This window comes from Cryptomeria japonica, chromosome 4 (assembly GCF_030272615.1).
Source record: "Cryptomeria japonica chromosome 4, Sugi_1.0, whole genome shotgun sequence".
Classification (NCBI taxonomy): domain Eukaryota; kingdom Viridiplantae; phylum Streptophyta; class Pinopsida; order Cupressales; family Cupressaceae; genus Cryptomeria; species Cryptomeria japonica.
In genome coordinates this window covers 722,555,599-722,563,368 of record NC_081408.1, presented here as the reverse complement: position 1 = coordinate 722,563,368, position 7,770 = coordinate 722,555,599, and the positions used below count along the sequence as shown (strand labels likewise).

General features: G+C 34.3%; 1 pseudogene; it reads left to right on the top strand.

The window, feature by feature from the left end:
* The first annotated feature begins 5,924 nt into the window (after positions 1-5,924).
* LOC131032098 (xyloglucan endotransglucosylase protein 1-like) lies at positions 5,925-7,364 on the top strand (annotated as a pseudogene).
* The last annotated feature ends 406 nt before the right edge of the window (positions 7,365-7,770 follow it).

Genomic DNA, 7,770 nt, shown 5'->3' with positions numbered 1-7,770 from the left:
TGGTCAGCCCAAAAGGGATCAAATGACAAAGAATAAGATCAAACATGTAAAACCAACAAGTCATTCTCTGCCAAAGAGATTCCTCTGGAAAATCCAAAGGATGAAGTGCAGATTAGAGGGAAGGTCAGCCTCAAGACAAAGAACATTGGAATCCACAAACTATGGCTTCACAAGGTACATAAAGGATCCAAAACATTCACCAATAGCAAATAGGTCCAAGTGGTTCCGGTATCCAAAGTCAGAAACTATCTCGAAATCCAAAATCGATAACTTTCCATAAAATCATCTAAACACTCCACAATTTAGGAATAAGGAAGATGATCATGTCCTAAATCAAAATCCAGTTCTGTAAGATCCGGTGAGCCAATCCAAGAGAATATAGAAATAAATGTTGACACTGCAAAAAAAGAAAAAAAAAAGAAAAGAAATATTTTTGGTTGATGCAAGATTGTTAAGAACCGAGGATGCTCCTGCATCACTTCTCCATTTCTTAAATGTCTCAAAGACACCAAATTTTTATCTAAGGAAATAAATCCAAACCTTCCTAGTTGCATCAACTATGAATGTAACATAATACCGAGAGCCACTAAGAGAAGATACATGAGTTGGTCCCCACACATCTGTATGCACAAGCTCCAACTTTTCATCTTTCTTTTGCTTCCCATCCTTGAGAAAACTAACTCTCTTTTGTTTTCCATATACACAAATTTCATACAAATCCATACTAATTCATTTGAGACATGGTAAATATTTTTAGAATGAAGTACCTTGATAGCTTTTTCACTCATATGCCCAAGTCTATTGTGCCACAGTGTTGTCTCAAAACCTGCAAAAATTGTTTTAGTTTCTTCCTGCAAACCTGCAGCAACTGTTCTTGAATGTGTTTGGGTTTTCTTTGCAAAAACTAAATTACAAAGAACAATATGGCCTATACAAAGATATAAGGTTCATACTTTCACACCTTTTTCTACTATCAAGGTGGCTTTTGAAACCTTCCAATTATTATCATTATTTAACTAATTGTGCAACCTTCATCACCTAGTTGCCATGCTGAAATTAAATTCCTACTCAACCTTTGAATGTGTCTTACCTCTTGTAATAGCCAATGATTCTCATTCTACGACTTAATCTTAATTCTTCTATTTTCAAAAATCTAACAAGGTTCAATATCTCCCAGATAAACCAACCCCAAATCCCCTTTGACATAATCAAGAAAATAACTTTTACGGGGTGTAGCATGGAATGAGGCCCCTAAATCTAAAACCCATGAATCATCAACATTATCTAGGGAAAAAATCAAAGAATCTTCTTCAAATTTATTACTTACCACATTTGCCTCCTTATTACCCTCTTGTTTGTCTCCTTCTTTATTCTTCTGAGACTAGCAATCTTTTGGTCCACTGGATTAAGATCTCTTGTCCTTTGATTTTCCTCATGACTTCCCATGACCTCCAAAACCTTTTCCTCTCTCCTTTGGTCTACCCTTTCTTTCTGCATTCAAAACACTACTTGATGTGGATCCACATGAGCTTTTCCTATGAATTTCCTCACTCACGAGAACACCAACAATATCATCAAATTTTAAAGTATTTGAACTAGAAATAGAGTTACTAACTATCATTACCAAACCATTCTGACTTTCAGGCAAAGAAGATAATATCAGGAGAGCCCTAACTTCTTCATCAAAATTTATCTTTAGAGAAGACAACTGACTAGTAATTTTATTAGACTCATTTAATTGATCTGTCATAGATCCACCTTAAACCATTTTAAGATTAAATAGATGCTTCATGAGAAATACCTTATTTGAGGCTGAAGGTATCTCATACAATTTAGCCAGTGCTGACATCAGTTCTGTAGTCATCGTTTCTTTTGTTATATTGAATGCTACGAACGGTTCTAGGCACGACCGAATGATTCAAAGTGCCTTTTTGTCAAAAATATTCCAATCATCACTCATTGTGCCTTTCTTAGTTGTTCCTTCCAATGACCTCCATTAATCTTTCTGATAGAGATAATCCTCCATCTGCATCTTCCATAAATAATAGTTATGCCTATTGAGTTTTTCTACGTTCAATTTACCCTTGTCCGCCATTTCTCCCACTTAACCATGAGACTCCCACAACCGTGAGATCTTCCTATAGATGATAATCGAACACAACCAACTTTGATACCACTTGTTAAGAATTGCATGCAGAAAATATCAATTATATGTAGATAAATATTAAACACAAGAATAGAAAACATAGAAATAATAACAACGAAGAGACAATAATTAACATTGTCCACCCAATATCAAGCTACATCCACCAAACAGAGAGTCCAATATTATTATCAAGTAAATAAAAAACGGATTACAACCAACAATCCTTTTTTATCAAGACTTATGTTAGTTACAAAATTAGGGTTACAACATGTCAGCCAATAGAAAAATAACACCTGGCACCTTTATAAAATAATAGAAGTCTTTTTAGCCCTTGGCTATACCTTGGGGGCACTGCCCCCAAAACCCCCGTTGAAAAATATGGGGGGAAACTGGGCTGATAGAAGTAGGGAAAATTTAACCTCCGAGTCTGATTAGGCTCCATATAGCAACAAATGTTAGATTTGAATTAATAAAGTTATAGATGTTATTTTTAACTCATTGGTATTATTGTAGAATTGTACTCATTTTGTTTGGCTTTTTGAGACTATGGTATTGATTTGATTCTTTTCTGTCTTTGTGGCTGCTTAGTTAAGTTGTCTTAACACTTTTAGACTCCAGAGGCTACGATAATGTTTGTATTCTCATTTGTGCATGTTTCTCATTTTCCTTGAATGTTATCAGATTGGAATCTTGTATGACTTCCTTGATTGATGACCCTTCATTATTGAACATAGATATACTACTTCTCTTGATATTTGAGATCAGTGAATTCTTATGTCCTAGATGGTCATTCCTAGCCTATTATTGTTACTCCTTTCTAAGATCTTCTTCTAGCAAGTGGACTTCGCCTTGCTATGGTTGGAACCTTGTCACCTCATGTTTTGGGTGTCATGACCTTGTGTTTTATTTTGATTCCTAGGTGCAATCTTGGGGGAGTGGCTTTCATTGGGGGTTGGGACCCAAAGTGATCACCAAGCTAACTCAATGGGAATTTTGTAATCAAGTGAAAACATAATATAATGAATTGGGATTGGTAGTTAGCTCACTTTAATAAAGATTAAATTTTGTTGCTTCTCTTATGCTCAGGTGCTTGTTTAGGGATGAGGTAAGTAGAGAAGGGCTTTGAATGGCTTCCACCAATCTTTTCCTTTCGAAAGGTGGGTGTGGTTAACTAGTGTCCGTATGGGGGGGGGGGGGTCAGGAGAGGTCACCAGGGTAACCCAAGATGGGGGTCGGGACCTAGCAAGACCTACCAAGGTAACTCATGACAACCTAGTGATGACACTCTTCCCTATTGCATACCTAGTGGTAACTTATGCCTTTCTTTTATCCTTCTATGGATTTCATTTTGATTCATTCTGTATCATGTTTGTGATGGCTCGTGGGAGGATTGAAGACTCTCTTCATGTACCAGATTCATGTATTCTTTCCATTATATGTACTAATTGAGATTTTATCCTTGTGGATACCATGTGATGTAATTGATGATCATATGTATATTCTCATAGAAATGTAATGTGTATCATGATCTTTGTAAGACTGTGCTATCTTATTTTATGAGATTTCATTTGCTTGTGTATGTTTGGTTATCATTATCCTTGAGTGGCATCATTGTGGGGCCTTCAAGACTCTTTCTAGTTAATATTTGTACATCATTTCCTTATCATGTTATTTATTGCAATTGTATGGTTTAACTTTATATTAAAAAGAAAAAAGAAAAAAAGTATTCGCATTTTATTGTTTTTATTTTGTATAAGTCCTCTAGGCCTCATAGCAGGGCATGACAAAAGCTCACAAAGTGTGTAATAAAGAACCAACAAAATAGGAATGGTAAAAAGAGTCTTGTGTGAAGTGGCAATTATCATTTTGGTAGATTACTTCACTAATTGTTTTGTGATAGTAGTGCTAGTCATTGTTGTGTGAGCGTTCAAATGCACTACTATGTGAGGATTAGTGTTCAGTTGTAGAAGTTTAATTGGATTTGATGTGATTGATTGATCACATCATTAGAAAGGTATGTATTGTAGTATCTGTGTGTATATAAGAGAAGTGAATGCTTTAAATGGTCATAGAGTCCAAAATCATGATATTTTGAAAATGGTAACTACAACAATTAATGATTTGTGAGTTCAAGATTCAGAATTCTTGTCTTTTCCTATACTATAAAGTTGCAAAGGATGGATATTCAGGTGTGGAGGTTCATGTGAAATCTAGGCTAACTAAGATATTCATTTATGTGACACACACATAGAATGACAAGAAAGGTTTATATGCATTTTCTTGAGAGTTTCTAAAGCCATTTTATGCACATCCTACGATCATTACATGCTACAATTGAAAGGAGAGTAGGCAATTGGGCATTCATAATAAGGTGCATTTTTTTCAATTTTAAATACTACAACATTTTTATTGAAGTGATAAGGAAAATAAGAGTGTGTTTTCTTTTTGGAGTGATAGGTATTGTATTTGATTACATGTTTTAAAAGAGATTCTATTAGATAAATATTTTGTATTCAATTTTCATGCTTGAAAAATGAAAATTCAAATATAACCAATGAATAAAATTTTATGAGGAGTTTAATAAGTGGATAGAAAAAGCAATACAAATATAACTAAGTTAGTGGATTTGAATAATAGAGATGATAAATCCAAGGATGTTATTGATCTTGTTATTTTTTATTCTGAACCACATCTTTAATCTTTATTTTACATAAATCAATTTTGTGTACCCTTATTCATTAACTATTAAATTCTAAATGGTGTGCACAGACATAAGCATACTCTCATATCATAAAATTATTGTAGCATTAGATTGTTTAAAGAAGTATATCAACCGTTCAAGTAATTATAGGCATAAAGGTTTCAATTGACTCACTTTTATAAGAGAGAATTCATACTATTCTTTAAATACAAAATAACTCATACATCAATTCATGTAACTTGTTGAGAGATAAATGAAATGAAGGTAGCATAAGATCATTTGTTCTTATCAAATCTTATAAAATTAGATAATATATTTCTTAAAGCTTATTAAACAAGTTTCTTGAAATATGACTTAGATTCATGTTATAAGTGTAAAGGTAGAAATTCCTTCCTTATTATAAGATAAATGAAAGAGAAACTATTTCACTTTGAACAAAGAAAAACTAAATTTTCTTTATTGACATGTTAATTAAATTTTAAAATGATTTACAAATTATATATATATGTTAGTAGACATTTGATCTATTAACAAAATCTTATTTTCTAATGTTTGATCTATTAATAAAATTAAATAATTTTAAATGAAACCATCAAGAATAAATTGTATTGAATGCAAAAACCAAACTTTATAAAATATGAGATCAAAATTGTGTCCAAAATGACTTTGACTCAACCCTTGGTCAACTCACAAATTAAAATATTTGAGCCTAAAACTCATAAAATGAATACGTCTAAATTAAATTATAGATGATGTTTGGAACCCAACGAGCAGGTCAGAAATTGCGCATTGACAGATAAGCAGAAGAGATGACAAAATATCATCCTCACAATACAATTTGCTTATGGGGGGCGGCACCCGAAACCGTCGAACTTGTATGTACCAAAAAAGTTGATGGTATTCACAGCTGTGAACCCTCTGTCCGCGGGCCTTTAGGAAGCCGTCAAAACAACTGACAGCTATACACCGCGGCTTTCACCTACCAAATCGACTTTCGCTGAATGGGTTTCTTCTATATATCTTTCATTCGCCATATAATTTCCATCGCCTTTTGCTGTCTTCTCTATTACATCAATACTCGAATTCCGCTTGACATTATCCATGGCACTGCTCTTCTTATGTTTAGTCTTAACACACCTTGCTTATTTGTAGAATGTCTCTGCAAATTTTTACAGCGACTTTGACATCACGTGGGGTAATGACCACGCTAAGATACTTGACAACGGCCAGCAGTTGCAGCTTACTCTCGAACAGTCCTCAGGTATATACATTTGCATTTTATAATTTAATCAATCCATGTTTCGCTGTTCGATTCAAAGAATATGACTAACCTTTCTTAATTGTAACAGGTTCAGGGTTCCAATCGAAGAATGAATATCTGTTTGCAAAAATTGATAAGCAAATCAAGTTGGTGCCCGGTAACTCGGCAGGCACTGTAACAGCTTACTATGTAACTCTCTCTCCCTCTCCCTCTCCCTCTCCCTCTCTCTTGAATATACTCTAGTTGTCAAACTAATACATTGAATTTTACTGCTTCCGAACTGAGTATTCCATATAAACTCATCTACTGAATGTATTTATCTTTGATGGGTGCAGATATCTTCTCAAGGAGATAAGCACGACGAAATAGACTTTGAGTTTCTGGGAAACCTGTCTGGAGATCCCTATATCGTGCAGACAAATGTTTTCTCACAAGGCCAGGGCAATCGAGAACAGCGAATCTACCTCTGGTTTGATCCCACTGCAGACTTCCACACTTATTCCGTTCTCTGGAATCCCCAACACATTCTGTAAGTAATATTAAATTTACCCTTCAACTTAAGTGCTTAACACCCTTCCGGGCTAAGGCTCTGAAGTATATTACCGTGTGCGTTCTAATAACATAAACTGTGCTGATGGCATTGAGCAGATTTTCTGTGGATGGAACTCCCGTGAGAGTGTTTAAGAACAATGAGAATGTGGGTGTGGCGTATCCGAAGAATCAAGGCATGAGAATATATTCGAGTCTGTGGAACGGAGACGATTGGGCAACTAGAGGTGGGCTTGTGAAGATCGACTGGAGCAAAGTCCCCTTCGTCGCCTCATACCAGAATTTTAATGCACAGGTGTGCACTTCTTCCTCTGACTGCTCTGCAAATGCGTGGTACAGTCAAGCAGCATTGGATTCGGCTGAGCAGCAGCAACTTCAATGGGTGCGCAAGAACTATATGGTATATGATTACTGTTCGGATACCACAAGGTTTCCACAGAGCCTTCCTACTGAATGCACCCATTAGACATCAAATTGAATCCAAAGCTGATTCAATCCATTGTACACTCCGGACATGAAATATCTCAGAATTCTTTAATTTTATCACTTTGGCACGATTCCAATATATTTGATTTCTTTGAATGTGGAATAAACAAGAGCTGTAAGGGAGTCTAGTTCCTCTACAAAATTGCAAGGCAGAATAAAATGATTATTTATGTATATAGTTTAATAAAAAAAGAATTGTATAATTTTTATTTTTTTTCTTCTTTGATGGACTCATTTTGACCACCACATGGCAACCAATTGATATGATATGACATTTATTACAATTAGCTTCATCTAATTGGATGTGGATGTAGCTGTACAGTATAACACTAAATTAATAATTGATTTCAGCATAATAGATTTGCATAAGAATCTAAGGAAAAAATTTGAGATGGGATGAGATCAATGACTTAATTTAACTGAAATATCTATGGAATCAATTTAACTATTAATTGAAAAATTGTCATTTTGAATTGATGAAAAGACAATAATGAATTATGTAATTTAATTAATAGGTAAATGTAAGAATCAACTTCAATTTAAAAACAAAATTAGTTTATTATTGAAAAAAAATAATTCTAAAATGAGATATATTTAACTGATGTGAGAAGAAGTTGATTGAAGAGA